The sequence below is a fragment of the Rutidosis leptorrhynchoides genome, chromosome 9 (assembly GCF_046630445.1).
Source record: "Rutidosis leptorrhynchoides isolate AG116_Rl617_1_P2 chromosome 9, CSIRO_AGI_Rlap_v1, whole genome shotgun sequence".
Classification (NCBI taxonomy): Eukaryota; Viridiplantae; Streptophyta; class Magnoliopsida; order Asterales; family Asteraceae; genus Rutidosis; species Rutidosis leptorrhynchoides.
The window spans coordinates 201,864,512-201,882,560 of record NC_092341.1 but is presented as its reverse complement, the minus strand read 5'-3'; positions in this window follow the sequence as shown (position 1 = coordinate 201,882,560).

Here is an 18,049-nt window from a genome sequence, read left to right as displayed (position 1 = left end):
TTCATTGCTTATCAAGTCGAAATTATTAAATCATGTAAATAGTATAATCAAGTAGTCGGAAAAATCCGGGTCATCACAGTACCTACCCGTTAAAGAAATTTTGTCCCGGAATTTAAAGTAGTACCTATTCAATGGGCGGTGTTTGTAAATAGATGTGGATACTTCTGTTTCATCTGGTCCTCTCTTTCCCAAGTGAACTCGGGACCTCTTCAAGCATTCAAACGAACCCTAACTATAGGTATGTTGCTTTGATTGAGCTGTTTGACTTCACGGTCCATGATTTCGACAGGCTCTTCTATAAAATGCAATTTCTCGTCAATTTGGATTTCTTCAAGAGGAACAGTGAGGTCTTCTTTTGAAAGGCATTTCCTTAGGTTCAAGACGTGAAAGGTATTGGGTACTCCAGCAAGTTGTTGTAGTAGCTTAAGTCGATAAGCCACCGGTCCAATACGTTCGATGATCTTGAATGGTCCTACGTATCTTGGGTTCAATTTACCCCTCTTACCAAAGTGTATCACACCTTTCCATGGTGACACCTTTAACATAACCATGTCATCAACCTGAAATTCTAACGGCTTCCTTCGAACATCAGCATAGCCCCTTTGACGACTTTGGGCGGTATTCAATCTCTCCTTGATTTACACAATCTTTTCAGTAGTCTCCTGTATGATCTCGGGACCAGTCAGTTGTCTGTCACCTACTTTGTTCCAACAGATAGGGGATCTACACTTTCTTCCATAAAGTTCTTCGAATGGTGCAGCATTAATACTCGTATGATAACTGTTGTTATACAAGAATTCTGCCAATGGTAAATATTTATCCCATCTATTTCTGAAATCGATCACACATGCTCTAAGCATGTATTCAAGAGTCTGAATGGTCCTTTCACTTTGCCCATCGGTTTGAGGATGATATGCAGTGCTCATATCCAGACGAGTCCCTAGAGCTTCATGTAGTGATTGCCAAAACCTTGACGTAAACCTACTGTCGCGATCAAATATAATGGAGATAGGTACTCCATGTCTTGAAACAATTTCCTTCATGTATAATGGTACCAATTTCTCCATCTTATCCATTTCCTTCATAGGTAAGAAATGTGCAGATTTGGTGAGACGATTGACAATTACCCAAATGGTGTCATAACCCCATGCAGTCTTTGGTAGCTTCGTGATGAAATCCATGGTGATACATTCCCATTTTCATTCTAGGATTTCTGGTTGTTGAAGCAGACCTGACGGTTTCTGATGTTCCGCCTTGACTTTGGAGCAAGTCAAACATTCTTCGATGTACATTGCAATATCAGCTTTCAAATTTGGCCACCAAAAGTGTGCCTTAAGATCTTGATACATCTTTCCAGCTCCTGGATGTATCGAGTATCTCGTCTTATGTGCCTCATCCAAACCTAATTTTCTTAACCCTTTAAACTTCGGTACCCAAATGCGTCCAGCGAAGTATCGGGTTCCGTCTTCCCGTGTAACAAGCTGTTTATCTAACCCTTTAAGCATCTCATTTCCAAAGTTTGCTTCAGAAAGAGCTCCTTGTTGAGCCTTCTTAATTTGTGTAGTGAGGTTCGTATGAATCTTCATATTCATTGCTCGTACTCGGATCGGCTCTCTTTCCTTCCTGCTTAAAGCATCTGCTACTACATTTGCTTTCCCGGGATGATAGCGAATTTCACAATCATAGTCGTTTATCAGCTCAACCCACCTACGTTGCCTCATGTTCAGTTGTTTTTGGTTGAAGTTATGTTGAAGGCTTTTATGATCGGTATACACAGTACATTTAACCCCGTACAAGTAGTGTCTCCAAATCTTTAATGCAAACACCACTGCTCTCAATTCTAGATCATGAGTCGTATAATTTTGTTCATGAACCTTCAGTTATCGGGATGCATATGCAATAACCCTCGTTCGTTTCATGAGGACACAACTAAAACCTTGTCGCGAAGCGTCACAATAAATTACAAAATCATCGTTTCCTTCAGGTAATGATAGAATAGGCGATGTAGTGAACTTCTTCTTCAATAATTGAAATGCAGCTTCCTGCCCAGAAGTCCATTCGTACTTCTTCCCTTTGTGTGTTAATGCTGTCAATGGTTTGGCTATCCATGAAAAATCTTGAATAAACCTTCTGTAATATCCAGCAAGACCCAAATATTGGCGTATTTGCGTTGGAGTCTTTGGGGTCTCCTACTTTTTAATGGCCTCAATCTTGGCTGGATCAACCTGAATTCCTTCACTGCTGACAATGTGACCAAGGAACTGTACTTCCTTCAGCCAAAAGGCGCACTTGGAAAACTTTGTGTATAACAGTTCTTTCTTTAACAGTTCCAGCACCAACCTTAAATGTTGTTCATGTTCTTCTTCATTCTTAGAATAAATAAGAATGTCATCAATAAAGACGATAACAAACTTATCTAAGTATGGACGGCATACCCTATTCATAAGGTCCATGAATACAGCTGGTGCGTTTGTCAGCCCGAACAACATGGCTAAAAATTCATAATGACCGTAGCGTGTCCGATATGCGGTTTTCGGAATATCTTCTTCTTTAACACGCAACTGATGATAACCCGATCTTAGATCAATTTTGGAGTAAACACGTGATCCTTGCAGCTGATCAAACATGTCATCAATTCTCGATAATGGGTACCGATTCTTGATAGTTAACTTGTTTAATTCGCGGTAATCTATACACATACGGAAGGATCCATCTTTTTTCTTGACAAATAAAATTGAAGCTCCCCACGGTGAAGTACTCGGTAGAATAAATCCACGATCTAGCAATTCTTTCAACTAGCTTTGTAGTTCTTTCATTTCCGACGGTGCGAGTCTATACGGAGCACGAGCCACCGGTGCAGCTCCCGGTACTAGATCTATTTGAAATTCTACAGATCTATGCAGAGGTAATCCTGGTAATTCTTCAGGAAACACTTCGGGGAATTCTCTTACCACAGGAACATCGTTGATGCTTTTCTCTTTCTCCTTCATTTCGACTTTATTAATGTAGTGACCCGAACTTTTCCATGTTTATATATATATATTAAATGAAATTGTTATTTACATGATTAAGTGTTTCCAACATGTTAAGCAATCAAACTTGTTAAGACTTGATTAATTGAAATAGGTTTCATATAGACAATTGACCACCTAAGTTGACCGGTGATTCACGAACGTTAAAACTTGTAAAAACTATATGATGACAATATATGGTTATATATATAGTTAACATGATATTATGATAAGTAAACATATCATTAAGTATATTAACAATGAACTTCATTTGTAAAAACAAGACTACTAACTTAATGATTTTGAAACGAGACATATATGTAACGATTATCGTTGTAACGACATTTAATGTATATATATCATATTAAGAGATATACGTACATCATAATATCATGATAATTTAATAATTTAAAATTTCATTTGATATTATAAACATTGGGTTAACAACATTTAACAAGATCGTTAACCTAAAGGTTTCAAAACAACACTTACATGTAACGACTAACGATGACTTAACGACTCAGTTAAAATGTATATACATGTACTGTTTTAATATGTATTCATACACTTTTGAAAGACTTCAAGACACTTATAAAAATACTTCTACTTAACAAAAATGCTTACAATTACATCCTCGTTCAGTTTCATCAACAATTCTACTCGTATGCACCCGTATTCGTACTCATACAATACACAGCTTTTAGATGTATGTACTATTGGTATATACACTCCAATGATCAGCTCTTAGAAGCGCATGTGAGTCACCTAACACATGTGGGAACCATCATTTGGCAACTAGCATGAAATATCTCATAAAATTACAAAAATATGAGTAATCATTCATGACTTATTTACATGAAAACAAAATTACATATCCTTTATATCTAATCCATACACCAACGACCAAAAACACCTAAAACACTTTCATTCTTCAATTTTCTTCATCTAATTGATCTCTCTCAAGTTCTATCTTCAAGTTCTAAGTGTTCTTCATAAATTCTACAAGTTCCAGTTTCATAAAATCAAGAATACTTCCAAGTTTGCTAGCTTACTTCCAATCTTGTAGAGTGATCATCCAACCTCAAGAAATCTTTCTTATTTACAGTAAGATATCTTTCTAATACAAGGTAATACTCATATTCAAACTTTTATTCAATTTCTATAACTATAACAATCTTATTTCGAGTGGAAATCTTACTTGAACATGTTTTCGTGTCATGATTCTGCTTCAAGAACTTTCAAGCCATCCAAGGATCCTTTGAAGCTAGATCCATTTTTCTCATTTCCAGTAGTTTTATCCAGAAAACTTGAGGTGATAATTATGTTCATAACATCATTCGATTCATACATATAAAGCTATTTTATTCGAAGGTTTAAACTTGAAATCACTAGAATATAGTTTAGTTAATTCTAAACTTGTTCGTAAACAAAAGTTAATCCTTCTAACTTAACTTTTAAAATCAACTAAACACATGTTCTATATCTATATGATATGCTAACTTAATGATTTAAAACCGGAAAACACGAAAAACACCGTAAAACCGGATATACGCCGTTGTAGTAACACCGCGGGCTAATATGGGTTTGATAATTAAAAACTATGATAAACTTTGATTTAAAAGTTGTTCTTCTGGGAAAATGATTTTTCTTATGAACATGAAACTATATCCAAAAATCATGGTTAAACTCAAAGTGGAAGTATGTTTTTCAAAATGGTCATCAAGACGTCGTTCTTTCGACTGAAATGACTACCTCTTACAAAAACGACTTGTAACTTATATTTCTGACTATAAACCTATACTTTTTCTATTTAGATTCATAAAATAGAGTTCAATATGAAACCATAGTAATTTGATTCACTCAAAACGGATTTAAAATGAAGAAGTTATGGGTAAAACAAGATTGGATATTTTTCATTTTAGTAGCTACGGGAAATATTAACAATTCTATACAAATCATATCCTAGCTAACTTATATTATATTATACAAGTATTCTAATATATTATGTAATCTTGGGATACCATAGACACGTATGTAAATGTTTTGACATATCATATCGACCCATCTATATATATTATTTGGAACAACCATAGACACTCTATATGCAGTAATGTCGGAGTTAGCTATAGAGGGTTGAGGTTGATTCCAAAAATATATATAGTTTGAGTTATGATCTAGCCTGAGACGTGTATACACTGGGTTGTGGATTGATTCAAGATAATATATATCGATTTATTTCTGTACATCTAATTGTGGACAACTAGTTGTAGGTTACTAACGATGACAGCTGACTTAATAAACTTAAAACATTAAAACGTATTAAAAATGTTGTAAATATATTTTGAACATACTTTGATATATATGTACATATTTGTTATAGGTTCGTGAATCGACCAGTGGCCAAGTCTTACTTCCTGACGAAGTAAAAATCTGTGAAAGTGAGTTATAGTCCCACTTTTAAAATCTAATATTTTTGGGATGAGAATACATGCAGGTTTTATAAATGATTTACAAAAGAGACACAAGTACGTGAAACTACATTCTATGGTTGAATTATTAAAATCGAATATGCCCCTTTTTATTAAGTCTGGTAATCTAAGAATTAGGGAACAGACACCCTAATTGACGCGAATCCTACAGATAGATCTATTGGGCCTAACAAACCTCATCCAAAGCACCGGATGCTTTAGTACTTCGAAATTTATATCATATCCGAAGGGTGTCCCGGAATGATAGGGATATTCTAATATATGCATCTTGTTAATGTCGGTTACCAGGTGTTCACCATATGAATGATTTTTATCTCTATGTATGGGATGTATATTGAAATATGAAATCTTGTGGTCTATTGTTAGGATTTGATATATATAGGTTAAACCTATAACTCACCAACATTTTTGTTGACGTTTTAAGCATGTTTATTCTCAGGTGATTATTAAGAGCTTCCGATGTCGCATACTTAAATAAGGACAAGATTTGGAGTCCATGCTTGTATGATATTGTGTAAAAACTGCATTCAAGAAACTTATTTCGTTGTAACATATTTGTATTGTAAACCATTATGTAATAGTCGTGTGTAAACAGGATATTTTAGATTATCATTATATGATAATCTACGTAAAGCTTTTTAAACCTTTATTGATGAAATAAAGGTTATGGTTTGTTTTAAAATGAATGCAGTCTTTGAAAAACGTCTCATATAGAGGTCAAAACCTCGCAACGAAATCAATTAATATGGAACGTTTTTAATCAATAAGAACGGGACATTTCAATTAACATGTGCTAAGATAGCATAGCATCCTTTCTTCAAGCACTTTTGGGTTTTCAAGCAGATAATGAGTTTTAGCTTTAAGTTACCCTTCTCTCCGTAAATCATTACTGACATTTTATCCTTACGAGGAATGCGAATTGCCTTATTGGCACACACAATTTAGCTCATATTTTGGACATCCAGTCCATGCCGACTATTACATCAAAACTTCCTAATTCTACGGGTATCAAATCAATTTTAAACGTCTCTTCGGCTAAATTTATTTTACAATCACGGCAAATTTTATCGGCTTTAATTAGTTTACCATTAGATACCTCAATCATATACTTAGCATCTAGAGGTAATGATGAACAATTCAATTTAGCGTAAAGTCTCTACATATGTAACTTCTATTGGCACCAGTATCAAATATAATAGATGTTGATAAGTCATTAATGGTAAACGTACCCGTTACAAGCTCCGGGTCTTCACACACCTCTCTAGCATTAATAACAAATGCTTTTCCACGTGCAGGTTCGTTATTCTTCTCTGGATTCAGGCACTGGCTCTTAATATGACCCTGTTTCCCACACCCGTAACAAGTAACAGTAGCCAATGCAGTTCTATTTGCATTGGTGGCAGGAGTCTTGGTGCCATTTGTATTTGTAACGGGAACCCAACAATCTTCAGCAAGATGACCCCTTCGATTACATTTGCTGCACACCATATTGCAAAAACCAGTGTGATGTTTGTAGCATCTGTTACATAAGGGATTTCGTCCTTTGTAAACTGAACTTGAACCACTACCTGCACCTTGCGTGGTTTCCTGATTCTTAAGAGATTGTTGTTGGTGACCTCGATCACGGTTTCCATCCCACTTTCTTTTGTTATCCGATACCTTGGCATCGGTATTTGATGCGTTCTTATCCAGGATGATCTGATCCATTAGCTCATTTACCATAGTGATAGCTTCATGAATTGTCTTGGGTTTGGATGTTGTAACATTAGCCTTGATGTTCTTTGGCAGACCATCTTTGTACAATTCAATCTTTCGCTCTTCCGTTGGTACCAATTCAGGACATAACAAGGCTAATTCCATGAATCGCCTGTTAAGTTGGTAAGTTCCGTTCCGACAACTTTCAGATTTCGTAACTCGGCTTCCATTTTTCTAACCTCGTTCCTTGGGCAGTATTCATTGATTAGCATATTTTTCAACTCTTCCCAAGGAGTATCATATGCTCCATCGCCCCCTACAGCTTTTACATAATTTTCCCACCATGTAAGTGCACCATCCTGTAATGTGCATGAAGCATACTTTGTCCTATCCCCTTCCGCACAACCACTAATTTTAAATACGGACTCCAGCTTTTCGAACCATCGGGTTAAATCGACTAGTCCCTATGTTTCGCTGAATGATGAAGGTTTGCAACCTTGAAATGCTTTATATGAGCATCCAACATGAGGGTTTGTGTTGTTTGTTGCTGCTCTTACCACTTCGACCCAAAGCATTCGGTCCTTTACGCGTTAGTTGATAAGCTCCTCAATTTCTTGTTCCGTCTTTCGATTTAATCGATCCATGTTTCTTCAATAAATATATAAGATAATTAATCACATAGAATATTATAGATGTAGTGAGTAATTAATGGTACATCGTGGCATATTAATAATATGAACCAATTATTATAAAAGCCTTTTCTTCTTATTAGCATTTTATAATTGTAGCTCGGGTAGTACCTACCCGTTAAAGTTCATACTGAATACCTAGTACATAAATTAAGTACTACAATCCAAATAATATTCTAGTATGAAAAATTTAAAGTAAAAACACATAATCATTTCACGCTTATTCATGATGTAGCAATACAATACCAGTATTTCACATAGGTTTATTTTACATAATACATATGTAGGATAAAATAAAGCACGCTAAATAATGTTATACGATGCGTGAAGTGATATCGTGGCGGAAATGGTTTTAAAAATGGTGGGGCCTCTTGTTATCAGGTATTGGCATAACGCTTGTTCGAGCGGTACGTTTATATCTTGGTCGGGGTTCTGAGGTACTTGATACCTTAATAGAGTTGGTAAGACAAGGATGACTAGGGGTAGAAATGTCATGAGCACTTTGTACAACAATTGCTTTATTAATTTCCGGATTTAGAAATTCTGATTTGGTGACTACAGGTTCCTTTACTTTTTTAAATTCTCTCTCAGTAATCTCTTTTACTTCCTCCTCCTCCTCTGGATTATTTTCAGGTTCTTTCACTTCCGGTTCTTTCGAAAATTGTGAATCTTCCCAAAATGCATCCGACTCCAGGTAATCATCGTCATCAGTTATATAGATGATTGATACATCTTTCTTCGGGTCATCTTCATTATCAGATAAGTCAATGATTGGTACTTTTGCTGGAGATTCAACTTCGGAGTCGCTGAATGTGATAATGAGATTGGTGCTAGAAGTAGACATCTATCACACATTAACTACCACATTAGTAATATACCACATAATATTTTTATGTTAAGATATTCAATTTTTGACCAAAAATGATAAGTAATGGTTTTCAAAAATAAGTTCGGTCAATGTCCAGACTCACTAATGTATGCTAACAAATACCGGTCAGACACACTAATGCAATTTCTGGTTCGCTAAGACCTCTGCTCTGATGCCAACTGAAACGACCCGTCCATATTACTATAAACGTAGTACGTTATTCATTGGTCCCATAGCTAGGTATTCGACCTCTATATGATACGTTTTAGAAAATATTGCATTCATTTCATGAAAAGCACACCATTATTATACATAATGCATGTTTTTAAACAGGTGGGCGATTATTTAAGAATAAATCCCCATGATACATCGGTTTCCAAATACTACACACGTGACATAACATTCGAATATAATACATGACAAAGGTTTTATTGAATGCAACACTTCATTTAAACAAAAGCATGAGACTCCATGCACATCTTGCTCAGATAATGCAACAGCAGAAGACTTTCTTAAGGACCTGAGAATAAACATGCTTAAACAGTCAACACAAAGGTTGGTAAGATATATAGGTTTAAAGCTAGCATCGATATAAATATAGACCACAAGATTTCATAGTTATAAATATTTCAATAAAGATATTCTATAAGTTGTTGAGTGCTTCGGTAACCATACTTAACCATTAATGTGGAATATTCCCTTTATTATGAAATCTCCCTACACTGTACCAAGTGTAGTAAAAACGAAGTACTATGAAACTGTTTACGATACTAGAGCGACTAGCCAGGTTGGGGTTGTCAAACCCGATAGATCTATCAATAGGATTCGCGCTTACATGTTCTAACAGCATGTAAATATTAGTTACCAAGCTATTAGGAAAGATATGCAAGGTGGTACAACTCAACATATAATATATTTTAAGTACTTGTATTCTCAACATAGAATATATTTTAAGTACAACTCAACGTAAAACATAAAATGCATGTATTCTCATGCCAAAATATTTTTAGAGTTTAAAAATGGGACTATATACTCACGGTAGTAAAAGTATATTAATAATAAGTTTTCAGCTTATTAAAAATATGGCCGTCGTCCTTGGATTCACGAACCTATAACAATAATAATGATTCAGATAATAATACGACATGTGAATAAAATAAAACAAGTTCATAGAATACTTATATATTAATTTTTAACATTTTTATGTTAGTAGTCCTTTGTTAGTAGTCCAAAATAGTCCGAAATGTCCAACAGTTCAATAATCGGTATATATATAATTTTAGCATTACCCCACGACATATTGTATATGTATTGTCTTTGCATCAATCAAGAGACGTATTGTATACGTATTGTCTTTGAATTTATTAAAACGTATTCTATACTTATTATCTTAGGATTTATCAAAATGTATTTTATACTTATTGTCATGGAATGTACCAAGATTATTATATATATATATATATATATATATATATATATATATATATATATATATATATATATATATATATATATATATATATATATATAATCTCGGAATTAACTAAGATTATAATATTTTGTTATACTAATGATAACATGTCTAAATATATATAGGATATAGGAAAAGTTATCAAGGATATGGTTAATATAGTTTTTACAATATAAATTTCGTCCATACAACGTTAATTTTAGTAGATTTTGTTTTGCTCGCCAAATATTCATTACAACTCAATTTAAAGTGAATCAAATTTATATGATTTCCTTAAGAAGTTAATTTTTCAAAAACAATTTGAAAACTTCAGTCCATATATTAATATTCAGAGTTTTACCCTCTTTTTGTGCCGGTGGATAGATTTGGAAGAATCCCGGCACCCACCCAATATATGATTTTTGATAAAATACTTCCACTTTGTCTAAAATCATGAAAAAAAATACTAAAAGTCTTATTTACATATATTAACATATTTCCAAAGTCTTAGCCTCGAACTCAAAGTCTAAGATAGGTTTTTAATTCCCAACCCAAAACAGCCCACTTTTTACCGAATGGAGATTAAACGATATATGTTAAGTTTCAAGGTGTTCTTCATATGTAAAAGTTATAAGTTCTTATATTAACTTAATATAACATCATAATACATATAAATAAGTGTTATTAGAGTTAAGTTAGAAAGATTAGATTAGTTCTTCAAACAAGTTTAGAATCAACTAAACTATGTTCTAGTTTATAAACTCTTATATAGATAGTTATAAACATATGAGTTGAACAAGAGTTGAAGTAGAGTTTTTACTTCAAGTTTAGAATGTAAAGTTGTTGGAAAGAAGTAGTAGAACAAAAATTGAGAGAGTTCTTGCAAGTGTGTGTGAAAATTGGAAGTAAATTTGGAAAATGAATGTGTAAAAATGAGTTAGAAATGGTACTTATTTATAAGCTTCAAAATTTGGTTTTTAGTGAAAATATCTAATATAAGTTAAAATGTATTATGTCATGGATGATATATTAAATTGATTAGGTCATGGATGACATATTACACAAATAATTGCAGATTTCTATTGGTATATACCAAAAGTAAATACCTCTAGAAGCTGTATATAATACGGATAAAAAGGCCGTATGAATGCGAGTAGAATTCTTGAGAAAATTGAACGAAAAATACGAGTATAGCTATCCTTTATATGTATGGTATATTATAAAGTGTATTTAATACTTGTAAGGATGTATTTATACTCGTAATACATTATATGTAAATACATTTTAACATAAGTTAATTACATCGTTTAAATAGTAACATATATATTGTTCAAAAACTCTTTAAATTAGTAGTATGAAAATATATTTATAGTACTTTGTTAATATACTTTAATGAGATATTTAATTATAATATCTTCAAGTTAAATCTATATATATATATATATATATATATATATATATATATATATATATATAAATATATATATATATATATATATATACACACACACACACACACATATATATATATAATTAATACAAGTTATGACGTTCGTGAATCATAAGAATAAAAGGGTGGTCAACTGCTTATGTAAAATTATTTCCGGAGGTTCTAGACTTATTAAAATTCATTGCTTATCAATTCGAAATTATTAAATCATGTAAATAGTATAATCAAGTAGTCAGAAAAATTCGGGTCATCACATTATTATTACTAGTATTATTATAATTATTATCATTATGATTTACATAAGTATTATTATTAACAATATCACTATTAATATGACTATCGTTATTAGTATTATTATTATACAATTATTACCATTATTATCAGTAATAGAAAAATCGTTGTTATTGTAGTTATTATTATTATCAGCATTATTATTATTGTCAATATTACTACAAAAATTATTATCATTACCACAATAAAATTTATCATATAAAAATATACTTAACTAAACTATATTAACATTTTTATTTATTTAAAGTATATATAAAATAAATACACTTAATTAATAAAACATATAAATTATTAAATATAACAATTATATCATTAGTAACAATATATAAATACGTTCGATTTCAGTTATATGTGTTAATATATATACTTGATATAGGTTCGTGAATCCAAGGCCAACCTTGCATTGCTCAGTTCCGTCATATGCATATTTTTACTACAAAATATCGTATCGTGAGTTTCATTACTCCCTTTTTATATATATTTTTGGGACTGAGAATACATGCGCTGCTTTTATAACTGTTTTACAAAATAGACACAAGTACTTGAAACTACATTCTATGGTTGAATTATTATACTGGATATCACCCTTTTAGGTTGGTAGCCTAAGAATTTAGGAACAGACCCCCAAATTGACGCGAATCCTGAAGATAGATCTATGGACTTTGACACGTCCCATCCGGGTTACGGATGCTTTAGTACTTCGATTTTATATATGAAATGTCCCGTTCTTATTGATTAAAAACGTTCCATATTAATTGATTTCGTTGCGAGGTTTTGACCTCTATATGAGACGTTTTTCAAAGACTGCATTCATTTTTAAAACAAACCATAACCTTTATTTCATAAATAAAGGTTTAAAAAGCTTTACGTAGATTATCAAATAATGATAATCTAAAATATCCTGTTTACACACGACCATTACATAATGGTTTACAATACAAATATGTTACATCGAAATCAGTTTCTTGAATGCAGTTTTTACACAATATCATCCAAACATGGACTCCAAATCTTGTCCTTATTTTAGTATGCAACAGCGGAAGCTCTTAGTATTCACCTGAGAATAAACATGCTTTAAACGTCAACAAAAATGTTGGTGAGTTATAGGTTTAACCTATATATATCAAATCATAACAATAGACCACAAGATTTCATATTTCAATACACATCCCATACATAGAGATAAAAATCATTCATATGGTGAACACCTGGTAACCGACATTAACAAGATGCATATATAAGAATATCCCCATCATTCCGGGACACCCTTTGGATATGATATAAATTTCGAAGTACTAAAGCATCCGGTACTTTGGATGGGGTTTGTTAGGCCCAATAGATCTATCTTTAGGATTCGCGTCAATTAGGGTGTCTGTTCCCTAATTCTTAGATTACCGGACTTAATAAAAAGGGGCATATTCGATTTCGATAATTCAACCATAGAATGTAGTTTCACGTACTTGTGTCTATTTTGTAAATCATTTATAAAACTTGCATGTATTCTCTTCCCAAAAATATTAGATTTTAAAAGTGGGACTATAACTCACTTTCACAGATTTTTACTTCGCCGGGAAGTAAGACTTGGCCACTGGTTGATTCACGAACCTATAACAATATATACATATATATCAAAGTATGTTCAAAATATATTTACAACACTTTTAATATATTTTGATGTTTTAAATTTATTAAGTCAGCTGTCCTCGTTAGTAACCTACAACTAGTTGTCCACAGTTAGATGTACATAAATAAATCGATAAATATTATCTTGAATCAATCCACGACCCAGTGTATACGTATCTCAGTATTGATCACAACTCAAACTATATATATTTTGGAATCAACCTCAACCCTGTATAGCTAACTCCAACATTCACATATAGAGTTTCTATGGTTGTTCCGAAATATATATAGATGTGTCGACATGATAGGTCGAAACATTGTATACGTGTCTATGGTATCTCAAGATTACATAATATACAATACAAGTTGATTAAGTTATGGTTGGAATAGATTTGTTACCAACTTTCACGTAGTTAAAATGAGAAAAATTACCCAATCTTGTTTTACCCATAACTTCTTCATTTTAAATCCGTTTTGAGTGAATCAAATTACTATGGTTTCATATTGAACTCTATTTTATGAATCTAAACAGAAAAAGTATAGGTTTATAGTCAGAAAAATAAGTTACAAGTTATTTTTGTAAAGGTAGTCATTTCAGTCGAAAGAACGACGTCTAGATGACCATTTTAGAAAACATACTTCCACTTTGAGTTTAACCATAATTTTTGGATATAGTTTCATGTTCATAATAAAAATAATTTTTCCAGAATAACAACTTTTAAATCAAAGTTTATCATAGTTTTTAATTAACTAACCCAAAACAGCCCGCGGTGTTACTACGACGGCGTAAATCCGGTTTTACGGTGTTTTTCGTGTTTTCAGGTTTTAAATCATTAAGTTAGCATATCATATAGATATAGAACATGTGTTTAGTTGATTTTAAAAGTCAAGTTAGAAGGATTAACTTTTATTTGCGAACAAGTTTAGAATTAACTAAACTATGTTCTAGTGATTACAAGTTTAAATCTTCGAATAAGATAGCCTTATATGTATGAATCGAATGATGTTATGAACATCACTACTACCTCAAGTTACTTGGATAAACCTACTGGAAATGAGAAAAATAGATCTAGCTTCAAAGGATCCTTGGATGGCTTGAAAGTTCTTGAAGCAGAATCATGACACGAAAACAATTTCAAGTAAGATTTCCACTCGAAATAAGATTGTTATAGTTATAGAAATTGAATTAAACTTTGAATATGATTATTACCTTGTATTAGAAAGATAACCTACTGTAAGTAACAAAGGTTTCTTGATCTTGGATGATTACTTGGAATGGATTTAGAAAACTTGGAAGTAAACTTGCAATCTTGGAAGTATTCTTTATTTTATGAAACTAGAACTTTTGGAATTTATGAAGAACACTTAGAACTTGAAGATAGAACTTGAGAGAGATCAATTAGATGAAGAAAATTGAAGAATGAAAGTCTTTGTAGGTGTTTTTGGTCGTTGGTGTATGGATTAGATATAAAGGATATGTAATTTTGTTTTCATGTAAATAAGTCATGAATGATTACTCATATTTTTGTAATTTTATGAGATATTTCATGCTAGTTGCCAAATGATGGTTCCCACATGTGTTAGGTGACTCACATGGGCTGCTAAGAGCTGATCATTGGAGTGTATATACCAATAGTACATACATCTAAAAGCTGTGTATTGTACGAGTACGGATACGGGTGCATACGAGTAGAATTGTTGATGAAACTGAACGAGGATGTAATTGTAAGCATTTTTGTTAAGTAGAAGTATTTTGATAAGTGTATTGAAGTCTTTCAAAAGTGTATAAATACATATTAAAACACTACATGTATATACATTTTAACTGAGTCGTTAAGTCATCGTTAGTCGTTACATGTAAATGTTGTTTTGAAACCTTTAGGTTAACGATCTTGTTGAATGTTGTTAACCCATTGTTTATTATAACAAATGAGATGTTAAATTGTTATATTATCATGATATTATGATATATAATATATCTTAGTATGATATATATACAGTTAAATGTCATTACAATGATAATCGTTACATATATGTCTCGTTTCGAAATCATTAAGTTAGTAGTCTTATTTTTACATATGTATTTCATTGTTAATACACTTAATAATATATTTAATTATCATTTAACATAATTAACCAAGTGTATCAATATCTTAATATGATTCATATGTACCTAGTAAGACGTTGTTATAACGATAATCGTTATATATATCGTTTTCGAGTTTCTTAAATTAATAGTCTCATTTTTATGTATATAACTCATTGTTAAAATACCTAATGAGATACATACTTATAATAAAATCATGTTAACTATATATATAACCATATATATGTCATCGTATAGTTTTTACAAGTTTTAACGTTCGTGAATCACCGGTCAACTTGGGTTGTCAATTGTCTAATCAAGTCTTAACAAGTTTGATTGCTTAACATGTTGGAAACATTTAATCATGTAAATATCAATCTCAATTAATATATATAAACATGGAAAAGTTCGGGTCACTACAGTACCTACCCGTTAAATAAATTTCGTCCCGAAATTTTAAGCTGTTGAAGGTGTTGACGAATCTTCTGGAAATAGATGCGGGTATTTCTTCTTCATCTGATCTTCACACTCTCAGGTGAACTCGGGTCCTCACGATCCATTATTTCGACGGGTTCTTCGATGAATTGGAGTTTTTCGTTGATTTGGATTTCATCTAACGGAATAGTGAGATCTTCTTTAGCAAAACATTTTTTCAAATTCGAGACGTGGAAAGTGTTATATACAGCCGCGAGTTGTTGAGGTAACTCAAGTCGGTAAGCTACTGGTCCGACACGATCAATAATCTTGAATGGTCCAATATACCTTGGATTTAATTTCCCTCGTTTACCAAATCGAACAACGCCTTTCCAAGGTGCAACTTTAAGCATGACCATTTCTCCAATTTCAAATTCTATATCTTTTCTTTTAATATCAGCGTAGCTCTTTTGTCGACTTTGGGCGGTTTTCAACCGTTGTTGAATTTGGATGATCTTCTCGATAGTTTCTTGTATAATCTCCGGACCCGTAATCTTTCTATCCCCCACTTCACTCCAACAAATCGGAGACCTGCACTTTCTACCATAAAGTGCTTCAAACGGCGCCATCTCAATGCTTGAATGGTAGCTGTTGTTATAGGAAAATTCTGCTAACGGTAGATGTCGATCCCAATTGTTTCCGAAATCAATAACACAAGCTCGTAGCTAATTGGCACCATGCAAATTAGCTGGATAAGACTAATGAATCAGATCCCCAGAAAGGATAATCTCCTTAAAGATTAAAAATCAGCTTTTAAGACTGATATTACTCAATCCTAGAGATTGACCTTAAAGATTGAGAATTACAAACTCATGGAATTCAATGATATCTAAACTCGAGCTTGAACGAGAAAATATTTTGATCAAAATTACAAACCGATTTGTTTTCTGAAAACCCTATTTTCAATGCGTTCATTACCATTGAACGTAAAATCCTAGGAATTCACCTGAAATTCATTAGGTCACCTGAACTAAATCGGGTGTCAATCGTAAGAACGGTGGTTGCATAGTGGTCAAAGACAGGACCTTGTGCCAGACCGAAAAATTATAAGGGTGAGCTTTACTATTGCTCCTACCAAGGATAGTAATTGCGTCCGACACGTTATAGACCATAATTAAAAGCATGTCACGGGACATTGCCTTAACAGTTGCTTGTTCAACGCTTTCCTTTCAACCGGACGGTAGTTTGCCGAAAGGTAATATACGGAACAAGTAAACTGGACGTGTTGCTTTCCAAATATAAGGTTAGCAAGTGGGTGACACAAAACCGCAAGTTTTGAGCTAAAATTTTCAAATCTGAAACCCACCAAACCCACAAAAATATTTTGCAAACACCGGTAAAGGGTTATTCCGGAAAACTTATCTAGGGTAAAAACTAGATTTCAAAAGATCAAATGTTTTCATAAAGATCCAATTTCCTTAATGGATCTAAATTTTTATAGTCATGTGGGACTGTAAACCATATCGTTACTACCGTTGTTTATACCGCCGTATAGAAATCACTGATGTACAAAGTGTGAAGAATAAAGAAGTGATTCTAGTATTTCAAGACAATATTGCTTGAGGACAAGCAACGCTCAAGTGTGGGAATATTTGATAATGCTAAAAACGAACATATATTTCATAGCATTATTCCTCAAGAAAGACAAGCTTTTAGTTGCAATTGTTCTATTTACAAGTGATATTCGTTTAAATAATAAAAGGTGAAGACAAAAGACAGATTCGACGAATTGAAGACGCAAACGACCAAAAAGCTCAAAAGTACAAAAGACAATCAAAAAGGTTCCAATTATTGATAAGAAACGTCTCGAAATTACAAGAGTACAAGATTCAAAACGCAAAGTACAAAATATAAAATTGTACGCAAGGACGTTCGAAAATCCGGAACCGGGACCAGAGTCAACTCTTAACGCTCGACGCAACG